The sequence below is a fragment of the Anolis carolinensis genome, chromosome 2 (assembly GCF_035594765.1).
Source record: "Anolis carolinensis isolate JA03-04 chromosome 2, rAnoCar3.1.pri, whole genome shotgun sequence".
Taxonomy (NCBI): domain Eukaryota; kingdom Metazoa; phylum Chordata; class Lepidosauria; order Squamata; family Dactyloidae; genus Anolis; species Anolis carolinensis.
This window is the reverse complement of record NC_085842.1, coordinates 231182485-231197355: the sequence shown is the minus strand read 5'-3', so window position 1 is coordinate 231197355 and position 14871 is coordinate 231182485. Positions and strand designations below refer to the sequence as shown.

General features: G+C 38.0%; 1 pseudogene; it reads left to right on the top strand.

Moving 5' to 3' along the window:
- Positions 1-12766: 12766 nt before the first annotated feature.
- On the top strand, positions 12767-12906 carry LOC134297208 (U2 spliceosomal RNA; annotated as a pseudogene).
- Positions 12907-14871: the final 1965 nt, after the last annotated feature.

The following is a 14871-nucleotide window of genomic DNA, read 5'->3' as shown; positions in this document are numbered from 1 at the left end:
ATGATTACATTTTTAGATCTCAGATAGATTACTCACACTCTCTTCCCCAGCCTTAAAGAAATCATATCCTGTTGTTTAAAAGATATCAAATATTTATGAAAGCTCATATGGAGGGAACATTTTACATCTTGCTTTCTCTTGCTTTTTAAAAAAAGGTCATTGGAATCAAGGCAACATTTTTTTTTGCAAGGATTGAGGATTGCTATGGTTAAAATAACATTAAAAAGGAAGCTGCAAGTGTATAAAGAATGCAACATACCCACAAAAAAAGCAGTCACAGGGCAATTAAGGGACAAAATGAGAGACGACCATCGTATCTCAACTCATGAGCTTCTAAAGCAGTGGTTTACTGATTTGTAACCCTTTTGGTACTAATGTTGGGGAGTGGTCTGTGGTCAAAGTGGTCCCTTTTCAAGTGGTCCCTGGTGAAAAAAAGGTTGGGAACCACTACCCTAAAGCAGTGGTTCTCAACCTATGGGTCCCCAGGTGTTTTAGCCTACAACTCCTAGAAATCCAAGCTAGTTTACCAGCTGTTAGGATTTCTGGGAGTTGAAGGCCAAAAACATTTGGGAACCCTGAGTTGAGAACCACTGTTCTAAAGGCATCCAATGGTGCATTTATACTATAGAATACATGTAGTTTGACACCCCTTTAACTGCTATGGATCAACTTTCTAGGATCCTGTGATCTGCTGTTTGGTGAGGTACTAGCATTATTTGAAAGACAAGACTAAAAGCCTTGTCAAACTACAATGATTCCATAGCACTGAGCCATGACAATTAAAGTGGCATCAAATTGCATTGATTCTACAATATAGATGCAGCCGTATATGATGACTACTGTTGGAAATAATGTAGGAATAAACAAATTTTGATGTGATAGAAGAAGGCATTCCTTTTGTTCTGTTTAGAATGAATTCATGATCAATAAAATGATGGTGACAATTCCAGATTCATGTGGATACACTCATCAGGAGGGGGAAAAAACCTTAGCATTTGCCATATACCAGCCAATAATGTCTTAGTTGACATAGGAGCAACCACAACTCATTCAGTATTATTGTTGATTTTGGATTCTGTTTTAAACATTTACTATCTCACAGATGTTTGATAGGTAACCCAAAAATCTAATTCTCATTATCACCCTAGTACTAAATGTTATCAATTCAGAAACTCTTGAGAAGAAATAATCCAAAAATATCCCACTCCTCAGCTTAGAAATAGATATGACCACCAACCCCCAGAGTTGGACATGACTCAACTTAATGTCAGGGGAAAACCTTTATCTTTACCATCTCACAGATACATTGCAAATCATGTTTTATTGAGTGAAGTCACATATTGCATTTTAAGATCGGGTCTGTAAATGACCTATGTGGATCGGTTGAAATTGCTAAATGTGACTTTGAAATGGCTAAGCTTCAATGCAATATATATATATATTCAATGCAATATATATATATATATATATATATATATATATATATATATATATATATATATATACACACACACACACACACACACACACACACACACACACACACACACACACACACTGACCAGGAATGTTTCACAGTTGTTCCAACCAGCCATTTAAAATGTATATGCAGCAATAACAATCAACAGGCATTCACCATGCCATTTGTCAAGTAAAATGCATAATTATATAGTGTTCAACATACACAGGAGAATGGATCATTGGAGTCTCTGTTATACACACTTTTGCCCTTTTGGAACAACTAAAAAATTGGATACAGTAATTCACTCCATATGGAGGAGGTGGTTTTCAGAGCAAGGGTTCCTTCACATTGCACCATTATAGCATAGTGATTCCACCTTAACTGCCATGGTTCCACACTGTGGAATCCTAGAATTTGCAGTTTAGGGAGAAGCATTTAGAATGGCCTTCCATTTTCACATTCACTGTTTTGATTATTCGTGATTTTGAAACACCGTCTCCTCCCAGAGTTGGAGCTATCATGTGAACATTCACTTATTCCTTTTCAGCCTATTCTTCCTATTATTCCTCATCCCCACTGCAGACCACAACAAGTGTGCACCATTTACACTATGCACTGGAGATATTTGTGGGCTTTCCACTTTCACGGGAAGCCTTTGCCCCAGCCATTGTAAAGGTGGAGTGATGACTGATTTCTCTGTTAGAGAATTTTACTGCTTCCCAAACTACAAATATCAGGATTTCAAAGGATGCAGCCATGACATTAAAGTGGAATAAAAGTACTAAAACTGTGTGGTGTGAAAGGGGCCAGGGGCCAGTAGGAAAATTCCAATTAATCCTCTGTTTCCCACTTTTTCAGCTGCCTTAAAATGTCCCATTTTCTCTCTTCTTCCCCTCTCCCCCCTTTTCCTTGGGTTACTTGAATTGTTGCAATATGACATTTGAAAGAATGTTATATTGAAGATTGGGCTTGTGTACTGTGATGAGACTATCCACCTCATCACATTGAGAAATGTCTCTGTCATAAGACACTTCAACCTCCTTTAAAGCATGGAGTGGCACTGAACTCATCACATGAGTTAAACTATTTCTGGCCATCATGCATAGCCCTCCCTGGTTGAAAAGAGGCAGAAGTGTCCTGAAAGAAGGGAATTTGACCTCTTCACATTGAGAAATTTCCCCCTTGTAGGACACTTCAGCCTCTTTTCAAGCATGGAGAGGCACAGAGCTCATCACATGCTTCAGGATTGAAGAGGCAGAAATGTCCTGAAAAGATGGAACTCTGAACATGGGCTAGCAATCATGTACAGAGCTCCTACCTCTTATTGCGCTTTACTCCCATGGTTCCAAGTGAAAAACAGGAATGTGGTGGGATGGGAACCATCAAAGATTCCCATCCTGTTTCATTGCTCAACTGTCAGCAGTCTCTTATATCATACGGGGTTTGGTGCAAAACAATATTATCCCATGAAAAGAAATGGTTTTAAACTGGTATCAGTCTCCTTAAATGTAATGCACTTTGGGCAGGGCAAGGGATCACTTGGCTTTCAGATATTGTTGCTTCTCCTAATACTGACCATATGATGAATGTAACATGAATAAGAGCTGTTTAACAATGGAATATATGGTAGAGTTTTCTTCTCTGGGAGTTCTTAAACAGAGGCTGCATGGCACTCTATCAGAAGTGCTTTGATTGTGTATTCCTGAATGGCAGGGAGTTGCACTGGACGGCCTTTGTGATCCCTTCCAACTCTATGATTCTATTATTGTAAATAGGTGTTGTTGGTTTTCAGCTCTTAGCATTTCTTACCATTCACTATGTTTCTAGCTCTGCAAGAGTTGCATTCCCAAATACAGAGGGCTGCACTTTACATATCCTGGTGTACAAGGCTTAAAACAAACATAAGGCTATAAGCACTACAATGACAAATTATTATGAGAAAGAGTCTCCTATAAGTCTCCATGTGTATCCAAAGACCCTTAATGAGCACAGGTGAATAAATTAAATGGCCCTTTGGTCTGCTTAAGAAATTCCATCCTTCTGTTTATTATGTTAGAAGATTGTTGGGAAAACATGGCACCGCTACATTTTAAATAACTGACAAAATACCAAAGTGTGTCAGTACAGGGAAATAGGATGAGAGAAGATGAAAAGAACATCTCTGAGCCAAAGTCACAATCTGATTAAGTTTCTCCCTTAATTTCAGTGTGAGAGATAAAAATTCAAATATCTCACACTTAAATGAAAGCTCGCACGCACACATGCATACTTTATAGCATCACTTCATACTCATCCCGTGAGATAGCAGATGGCAATTCACCTATGAGACAGGTTAAGAATTTCCTTTCAGTGGTGTTTTATTTGGTTGCAAATTCCTCGTGAACACGGGAGGGAAAGCTGTGTTCTTCATCAAAAGTTATTGCAACCTGGACTCCTGAGAAATTAACAAGTAAATAATATGCCACTGGCAAAATGAACTAAAATAAAATAAAATAGAAAAGCTGTCAAAGTTTACGGCACAATATATCTCCTTCTTCAGTCCACCAGGTATCACCACTGAGATGAGAATCCAATCCATGAGATAAGGTGGACATGAAGAAAGTTTTAAAAGCACACTGTAATATTATTATTTAAATATTTACAAATCTGAAGAAATATGACAAATGATAAGCCCCATTTAAAACTAAATACTCTATATATGCATGTACAAGTCTAGAAATATTAGTCAAAAGATCTCCCATAAAAGCGTCACTAATTCACAGGTCAATGTGAAAATTGTATCTTAACTCTTATTTTTTAAAAAGGAACAATCCACTTCCCATTCTGGAAGAGCTCAAGGAAATCACCAAACCCCTACTACTGAGACTACTGCTAAAAGCTGCCTACCTCCGCTGATTCATCCCAATTCCATAGAACCACTATATTCATGGCCTCATTTTTTTAAAAAAAATCAAGCATTCCACATCTCCCATCTTTTCTTGGAATCTTCCAGCACTGACATAGAAAGATCTATATGTGATCTCCTGCCCAAATATTTCTGAGATGTATCTTTTCTCTGGTGGCTCTTTGAACTCCTTGACTGTCTGCTGTGTTTTTCTATACAGTATGATCCTCATATCCATGGGAGTTATGTACATTCCCAGACTTGGTGTGAATACACAAAACAATGGATAATTGCAAACTCTATTGAAATGAAGGATCTCCAGCCCATGAATACTAAAGACTCGTACCTGAGGACTCAGTAAATGTTTAGATATATTTTGTGGGATCTGAAAAGTGAAACTATGGATATCAGTCCCACAGATATGGGTGTCGTACTACTCGAATCCAATGCATCCTCGAATCTAATGTGTACCTAAATGCTAAAAACCCTGAAACTAAAAAAAGGATTTGCTGCCAAACATAATGCGCAACAGCAAAAGTATGCTATAATTGGCTATAAAAGGTGCACATTAGAGTTGCTGGCTGTTTTGGATCCTCTCATTATAAACAATTGGGCCGGGCTGTGGCTCAGCTGGCTAGTAACCAGCTGCAATAAATCACTACTGACTGAGAGGTCATGAGTTCGAAGCCCAGGTCGGGTTAAGCCCCCGACCATTAAATAGCCCGGCTTGCTGTTGACCTATGCAGCCCCGAAAGACAGTTGCATCTGTCAATTAGGGAAATTTAGGTACGCTTTATGCTGGCAGGCTAATTTAACTAATTTACAACATCATAAAACTGCCAGCAAAATACAAGGAAAGGAATGAGGAAGTACAGCCACTACTGGACAGTGAAGCAACAGCTCCCCCTGTGGCCGGAATCGTGAAGCTGGAAAAAAAATGTTAAATGCCTCTGTGTCTGTCTATATATGTTGTTTGTCTGTTGGCATTGAATGTTTGCCATATATGTGTCCCCTTTGGGGTGAGAAGGGCGGAATATAAATACTGTAAATAAATAAATAAATAAAACACCAAAGCTTCCAGCGATGGAAAATAAAACCTTGGGGTGCATCTATGCTGTAGAATGAATCCACTTTAATTGCTTTGGTTCAATGTCCTGGAGTCATGGGGGCTGTAGTTTCACAAGATCTTGAGCCTTCTCTGACAAAGAACGCTGGTCCATCCTCAAACTACAAATTCCAGGATTGCATGGTATTGAGCCCTGGCCATTTAATCAGAGATGGCGTCCCTCAAATAGGAGCTCCAGGCACAGCTCCTGAAGCAGTTTTACACTAATACGTAGAATTGCATGATGTGAATCTAAAGTGCACCCTAAGTTTGGAGAGATCATTTAACCAAAAAAGGTGAGCATTAGATTTGAGTAAATACGGTATGTCTCCGCACCTGATTTCTATTCCATCTCTATGTGAGAATTTGGAAGCATCTCTCTTCCATACATATGAGTCGCACAAACAAGAAGTTTGTCAGCACTTGTTGTCTTTCCTTTTCCAAACTGCTTTGACACCTTTTTCATACTGAAGGGCCACAATGCAACATCCTTTTACCTCCCCTTTAGGATTTTACCATTCAGAAATTATAACACTCAGAATGCATTTCCTTTTTTCTTCCCCCCGCCAATCATCCCTCCCCTCCCCCCAGCACAGTTTTATGCCTCAAATTTCTACCTATTATACCTTAATTTGAAAATCATCAGACTTCCTACGTGGGCTGAGAGTGAGAGCAATCTTGGGAGAAACAGTAAAAGCAATTAAGAGAAAGGAAGGTTCTTGTTAAAATGTCAGGTTTTTTCCCAAAGAAATGGGGTAATAGTGTTTTCTGTCAACATGATTCATCTCTTCATACAAAAGGAACTGAGGCCAATTCTCAGGGCAAAATCATTGCAGGCTGGCTTCACCTAGGGAAGGACAGGTCAGTCTATTTCTGGTCCATGTCAGGACTCTTCTATCCTGTTTTCCCATCAGCCTGCGAATTGCTGTTATTAGTATTTTCAACCTCACCGCAATTTAAACTGAACTGCAAAATACATATTTTTGTATTCTCATTTTTACTAAAATAGACAGATTGAAAGGCAAGCTTAGCTCTCCAACCCCTGCAGAAATTGATTTTTTTCCCCTTCCTCTAATTTCAGTCTAAATATTGTAGCCCTCTGTGACACCTATAGCCCTCTATGACATGTAAGTCCTGCTCCATAGGATTTTCAAACCCCCAGAGCACGTAATTTGGGGTGAGAGGTATAGCAGTAAGGTTTTGGATTTGAGAAGCAGCAGTTAAATTCCATGGAAGGTAACTAACAGATCCCAGTCAATATTTGGCATATATTAAATTCTGTTTGGTTTATCGTTTAGGTAGCAGAAAGGGGTTTAAATTGGCTTTATTTTTGATCTTTGTTTTTACCATGGTCAGCCAAAAACCTATCCTGTCCTCCTTTCAAACTTGATGGAAACATCATTCACCCATGTTCCAACTGATGACAGAATTAACTTTATTCTCCTCCTGTAGCCAATGCCCAGTAGTAGGTCTGTATGTTGGGAGAAGGGTATGATTGAGAGAAAGGTGTCACAATTATGACTAAGTAGTGGAATAGTTATATAAATTTACTCATTCATAATTGTTCCATATTCAAAACCACTAGTCATAGTTGTGATACTGTTGTCATGATTGTAACTCCCCTTTCAATGTATGCCAAGCTGTGCAAGGGAAAAAGTGGGATATCAGCTCGAAAAATTCAGCAATGAGAAGAGGCACGCATTTCAAAGAAAAGGTAGCTGACTCATAATGAAAATGAAATAACAGTGGGGAACATTCAAGTTACTACCCCATTATTTACAAACTTCAACAGGAACTCAAATTGTGGTAGATGATGTTCATAAATCTTGTCAATGTTTCCATTTTTTCTTCAAATGTCTTGTCATCTTAATTTTTATTAAATTGTATTTGCAATCTGGTGGCATGAAAACCTTTGTGAAGCTGATGAATGGAATATTCTTCAAACAGGATTAAACATTCTGATATCATCATCAGTATTTAGAAAGGAAATAAATAGTGGAACTTAATATATTCTCACACTAGGTCAATTGTAAGAAGAACCTGCCATTTTCAATGTTTCATGGCTGCAGAGATCTGAGATTATGTATTTCTGATGCAACCTCAAAGCAAATGCCTCACTAACAAGAAGACAAAAATGCTTCATTTTCAACTTCATAGTTCTACCCGATTTCCACTATTTGAAAATTCTTGATGAATAGATATTCTGGATCAACAGATATCCACTGCCTCTCACCTTTTTTGGTATCACTTCTTCATTAAATCAGAATTGGATTTGTGTAGCAACTGAGGCTGGATCTTATCCCAGATTATCTGCTTATCACAGATTATCTGGCAGTGCAGACTCATATAATTCAATTCAAAGCAGATAATCTGGGATCAAATCCTGGGATATAGGGCAGCGTAGATTCAGCCTGACTTACTGCATCAAAACATCTATTCTTAAACAGAGAATTAAGAGAATTTCAGGGACCTCTGGGGAGATATCTAAAGATTCTCTAAGGACCCGTTCACAGTAAAAAAGAGCATGTAAGAAGAAAAGTCTGCTTAGTTTTCAAAATATTTGAAGTACTTTTGACCTTTTGTCTGTTACATCCTCTCTCTGCATCTAGGAATTTGTGTTTTAAAATTTCCATATGACATTCACATACACTTTGCATGCATTTCTCTTAATGGGCACATTTATTTCTTAACATAGAAATGTGTACAAATAACGCACATATTGTTGATAATCCTTTTCACTAATGCATGTATTTTTGGGATTGGATCACAACATTCATAGAATCTTGTACATGGAAAAATTGTTCCAGTTCTCAAAGTCAAGGTGTGTGAAGTAGGTTTGCTTCTGTTAAAATACAAAACAAACGTAATTCCCATCCCCCTTTCTAAGTAATTAATTGGGCTTGGTGAGTAGAATGAAAGAATGACACCTGGTTCAAAAGATCTAGGGATCTTCGTAAGTTACAAGCTAAACAAGAGTCAACAGTGTAATGCAGTGGCCCAAAAAGCCAAAACATAAATCTAGGCTTCATAATAATAATAATAATAATAATAATAATAATAATAATAATAATAATAATAATAATAAAATTTTATTTCTAACTCACCCTCTCTCCCCGAAGGGACTTAGGGCAGTTTACACATACAAAAAGCAAATATTTGTTGCTGTATACAATCATAAAAACAGAAGCAAATATATATATAAACATAACATGATAAAATGATAAAATACAGATCATAATTAAAAGTGCATATAAAATAAGCTCCATGGGAGAGGTGACGTTTGGGCCTCCTAAAGTGCAATAACCAAGTACTATTCAGATGGAATCTAGAGATGTAACATATAGGTATGAAGTGGCTCCTTAAATAGCAGTGTAATTTCCAGATCAAGGGAAGTCATGATACAGCTCTGTTTTGCCTTGGGAAATGCGATGTCCAGTTCTGGTCACAACAATTTAAGGAGGAAATTGGCAAGGTGGAATGTATTTGATGAAAAGTGACTACTATAATATGATCAAAGGTCTGGAGACGAAAAATTATGAGGAATGACTTTGCAAGTTAGGTATTGTTTAGCTTGGAAAAAAGAAGATTGAAAGATGACAGGATTGTTGTTAATTGTTGTCAAGTTGACTTGGACATAAAAATTAAAGAGATATGTGATACAGTGTAGCCTTGTCTGATTCCATCCACAATTGGGAACCATTCAATTTCTCCATGTTGTGTACTTGTGGTAGCCTCATATCCCAACTACAAGTAAATGTTGTGGCAATCAAAATGTTGAGACACACCCATTCAGTTTTTCATGATCTATACTTTACAGTTTATGTCCCATACCTGTTCATTTTAACTTGCTGACTCCACATATTTCAATGTTTATACATTCTATTTCTTATTTTAAATAGTTTGCCCTCATTCATGTTTCTCCTGTTCCAAGCTGCTATAATATGTTTTGTGTTTGCTTCAGACTTTCCTTTAACCTCTGAATGCAACAGGTGAATCACCTTTGAGCTACAGTCCAGTTGCATCATTGGTCACAGCATTACCTGTAGTTGTCCTCTGCTCATTGGGTGCCATCTGACTTGGGATTTCCAACTTCTAACTCCATTTTATGTTTCACTTTGGATTGTCACATCACAGAGTTTTCATGGTAAAAAATGTAAAAGAGATGTATCATTCTCCCTTCTCTGCAGTGTTAATATTAGCATTAGCTATGATGCCACTGACATTGTCTTTCAGAGATTGTCTGCAAGTGTCACCTCCCAGTACTGCTGTAACTGTTGGCAAATTAATCTGGCTTCTCATCAATAACCTTCATCACATGGGAGAACCTACCAGCAACCTTGGTACCATCTGTGTAACCTCTCTTGACTCACAAGAGCATGCAATCTCAACACCATGAGAAAGTAGTGTAGTCATCTTTAAATACCTGAAGGGAGCTCATCAGACAGGACTGGGGAAAGCAGGAGAAATTGTCTTCTTTGTGTGTGGAATCATCTTCTTTGCATGGCATTCTATCTTTAAAGAAGATGGGGAATTTGCTTACCCCCATCACATAGGATCACCTCCTCCCAGCTCATCCATCCACTTTGAGAAGACTGGGGGCATCATTCTCCTCTGCCCTCCCTCCCAATCAAGGAATAGGAGGCATCATTCTTAAAGCAGACTACCCCCTCCCCCTTCTCTCAAAGAAACAGAAAGCATCATTCTTAAGGCAGACACCATTTCATGGACTCTTTCGTTCTCCCTCCCAAACTGCTTACTTTTAAGAAGAATAGAGGCATCATTGTTAACACAGAGCCCCCCTTTTCTGGGCTCCTCTCCTTTCAATATTCTCAATTGCAGAAGTCTGAAACAATGTAAAAAAGCTAGCAGTAGCACAATGTTGAATGTCAAAATTACTATGAAGGAGACAGGACAGAAGGTTATCTGCTTTGATATTCTGGATTATACAGCAGTGTAGATCCAGCCTAAAATTCTATGATTCCCCAAGAGTGATCCTTCTTATGGTCAAAATCATTTCAGATATTAATGAAAGGATAGAAGGGTTGATAAATGAAACCAAAATAGCAAAAGGGTTAGTATGTTGATAGAAGCTTGCTAAAGATGTCCTGTTTGCTCCAGAAACAGCCTTACAACACGAGCAAAAGTAACTAAAAAAAAGCTTTACTTCAGCAAAATAATAATAATAATAATAATAATAATAATAATGCAAACAGCAGTAAAGGAAACAGAAGGTAAAGTTCAAAAGCAATGCAAGGTCTTACAGTAGACATGGCAACAATTCCTCACCGCAGACAGGAGCAAGAGACTTTGGCAAAAAGACTTAACAAGTATACAGAAACAAGAGTCTGTGACAAGAAGTCTTTTGCAAAGCCAATGTTGGAGCTGGAACACAAGCACACCAAGTAAATCAGTTGCTGCCAGCACTGACTACTGGCTTCACTACTAATTTATAGCCCTGAGCTCCCAGCACATTTGTTCCTAGGGCAAGGTCTGATTGTTCAGCATTTTTGCTGTGATTCTAGCTGACCTTCTCCTTTCTTCTTTTGCCCTTTGCCATAATAAAAAATTGTAGTATATCTTCCTCGCCCTCTCCTTCCTCCTCAACACTTGGCCCCAAATCCCCAAGTGCTACCTCTTCAACCTCCTGTTCTACCTCCTCCTTAGAAGCAGAAGAGTAGTCCACAGCAAAAGTCAAGGAAAGGGTCAGGGAAATTATGGAGTCAGCTCTTCCTAGGATTCTCAGTTTCTATTGCTTCACTGTGAACATTTCCTTTAGCTTAGTAGTGCAAGTGGAAAATTACTTTCTCTTTATTCCAGATAGTTTTAGTGCTGTGTAGCAAACATAACATAGTAAAACATGAATTCATATTATTGCATGATATGCCATACTTCCTAACAAATAACTCAAAGAAATTTGGGGAGGAGGGAGGGAAGGTGAAAGAAAGTCATTGTTGAAAAACTTAACTCCAAACCACAAGATTTCATCAAATACTTCCAACCAACAGAACATTTACAAACTGACAATAACCTGTTTATTTCTATCCTGCTTGATTCTCAAAAGCACATTAATCTAATTTCACAGCAGAAATAAGCATTAAATAAAAAATTATTGCTGCAAATTCATTACCTTTCATCCCATGACTTTGGACTGGAGCACAGCTGTTATCGGTTGCTTTTTATTGTGGAAGTTAAAATGGAAAACTTCACAGTATCAACCCTCCTCCCCCAAATTAATGAACTGTCATAACATATCCATATTTATTTATTGACATGTATACTCTGCCAATTGAAGTCACTGAACAGATTTGAAAATGTGTTTAAATTCACAGAATTTCATTATACTGGGGTGAGCTGAATTTAACCCCTTTTTAAAGTCATCTGAATGTTCTCACTTCACAGTGTGTAGTGACATTGTCAGCGTGTATGAAATTTCACCCCTTTTTTTGTATAAAATCAAGGTATCTAATTAACACAAGCCAGCATGTGGTTAAGATTCTGAGCTCTTAAAATATGCCTCGGGAGTATCATGTAATTCACATCCTGAATATCTTCTGAACTTCTTAGAAAAAGGTACAATTAATTTTTAACATAGTTACAAAATAGCCTTGCTTTATATATCATCATCTATAACATTGCTCATTAAATTGCCGCACACACTACGTTTTTTTTTAAACTGGAGCTCTGTTCAAGAGTTCAGCCTCAGCACCGTACCCAAGAATGAAGGAAAGGCAATCCTTGATCTTTCCCAGTACATCTCTGTGTGTGTTGGGCATCACCACTCAGTTAGTTACCTCAACTTTAAAGTCTAAAAAGGCCATCTAGGCGAATTTCACTTAAATCTGAGTCATAGGTTCTAAAGGCCATGCAAAACAAGCCTACTTGTGTTTCAGAGAAAGTCCTACAAACCATTCTTTAGATAATAGTGGGGTATTTGGAAATTTTTCTTTTTCAGAACTCAGTGGACAGATGGGACTGTGTGGTAGGAAAAGGCCTTTGGGGTTTAGATCTTAGACGTTTTAAAAGATAGCAACAATGTTCAAGGTATAGTCATAATCCCATATTGAAAAGTTCTTCAGAAGTAGTCCAATTTAGTGCAACAGTTTTGCATCCATTGATGACCTTGACAAATTTTTTCTTCCTCTCAATGAGGAGAGATGATATGCTGCCCGTAACTGTCTGGCAGCAAAGGCCTAGGAGGAAAAATGCAACTAACAGGGTACCTGGATCCATTTTCTGGGTTCCTGCTTCCATCAGAGATTTGCCATAAAGACATTATCTGGAAGGTTTCTTAGGACCCCTTCTACACTGCCATATAGCAGCTTCTCAGTCTTTTGCCGAAGATCAAGTGTAGTATCTTTTCTTATTAGTTTAATATCTGATACACTGCCATATAATCCAGATTATCAAAGCAGATAATCCACATTTTCTACTTTGAACTGGATTATATGAGTCTTTACTGCCATATAATTTATTATTTATTTATGTATTTCACATATTTGTATCCCGCCCTTCTCACCTGGAAAGGAACTCAGGACAGTCTTACAGCAGGCAACAATTTGATGCCAATACATATTAATATAAAAATAAACAGATACAATTAAAATTCATACAATTAAACATTAATTATTGAACATCAATTAAAATCACATAGCCCAGATTGTAGTCCAAGGTCTGTCCAATTGTCAGTCCCATTAATCCATTATCATTATTGCACTGTTTACTGGTTGAATGTTTGGTCCCACAGCCACGTCTTAAGTCTTTTCCTGAAAGCCAGGAGGGAGGGAGCTGACCTGATCCAATTCAAAGCAGAGAATCTGGATTTTATATGGCAATGTAGAAAGGGTTTTCGTTCATTTTAGAACAGGATGGGCAACTGTATAGGAAATTTGGCTGATTTCCACATTTTATAATACTGATGAGAGAGAAGAAAGGAAGCAGGCTTGGCAATTGTTTTGAAAGCTACTACAGCAATGGTATTTTGTTATCAGGGACTGGGCATAGCTGATGCCCCATTTACCTTCCAAGAATTGCTTGGCTGCAACAGACATTCAGAACAATGGCCAGCCTTATTTGACATTCAACTTTTTTTCTCAACAGTACCAAGTAGGGCTGGTAAATATTTGCATTCAGCAGGGACAGTAGTGACAGAGGCTATGGGGTTATCTCTGCTTCCTACTTTTGGACCCCATTATTACTGGCCACAAGCCAGATTTCAGAAGTAATGTATTATTTAAATTGTATTGTTACTTGTCACTCCTCGCTTTTTTAACACAATGACTTAACAATCTCACATTGTAAGAGCAACATAATGAGTGTGAATTGTGTTACTTTTCATATGATAAGTAATCCTTCTGTATTAGTTTTTTGCTCACATTTTCAGGCCACAGTTCAAACTTTCACTGGGAGTTTAAGCAGGTCTTTTCAAGTAGGAGCTCATTCCTTTATCAATTCTTTATGTTAAAGTAAAGAAGAAAAGTAACAAATAAATAACAACTTGTCATGTTTAGAATAGCAATGCTGAGGTTCTGCAATGTGTTGCATTACAAATTACTATTTAAAAGAAGCAATCTTACTGTTTTTGCTATATGCAAAGCTGGTGGAAGCTGATGAGAGTTGGTGCCCAAAATCATCTGGGAGTGCAGGATGCCTACTCCCGAGTTAATGAAAAATAACACAATGTGTTGTCGAAGGCTTTCATGGCCAGGATCACAGGGTTGTTGTATGTTTTCTGGGCTGTATGGCTATGTTCCAGAAGTATTATCTCCTGACGTTTCGCCCACATCTATGGCAGGCATCCTCAGAGGTTGTGAGGTATGGAGAAAGTAAGCTTAGTTTCTCCATACCTCACAACCTCTGAGGATGCCTGCCATAGATGTGGGCAAAACGTCAGGAGAGAATACTTCTGGAACATGGCCATACAGCCCGGAAAACATACAACAACCCAATAACACAATGAGTCATCCAGATGTTTAGAGATGCACAGCTGTTATATCTATGTACAACATTAGATTTTTTCTATTCTGAGAATTTATCAAACATAATAGCACCATTTCATGAGGACCATATAAAAGAAATATAAAACAACTGTAGGACTCACGTGGCACTCCATATTTTGGACTGCCAGTCCAAAAAGCCCTAGGCAGAATAGCTAATGTCAAGGAATGCTGGGAGCTGCAGTTCAACCACATCTGGAAGGTAACATATTTCCCATCATCCTGTAAAAAGGGTGAGAAGCATAGGTTTTTACAGGAAATATAAGTAGTCCTTTGCTGGTCTTGTTCCTATTGACCTTTTAAGATGGTATTATTCCCTCTTCCTTTCAAATGTTGTTCACTTGCTGAGATGGACACCCAAATAGTCTGCCTGAGAGTATGTGTGTTTGTGTTTTGCTTGGGATGGTGGATCTATTTGGTCTTCTTC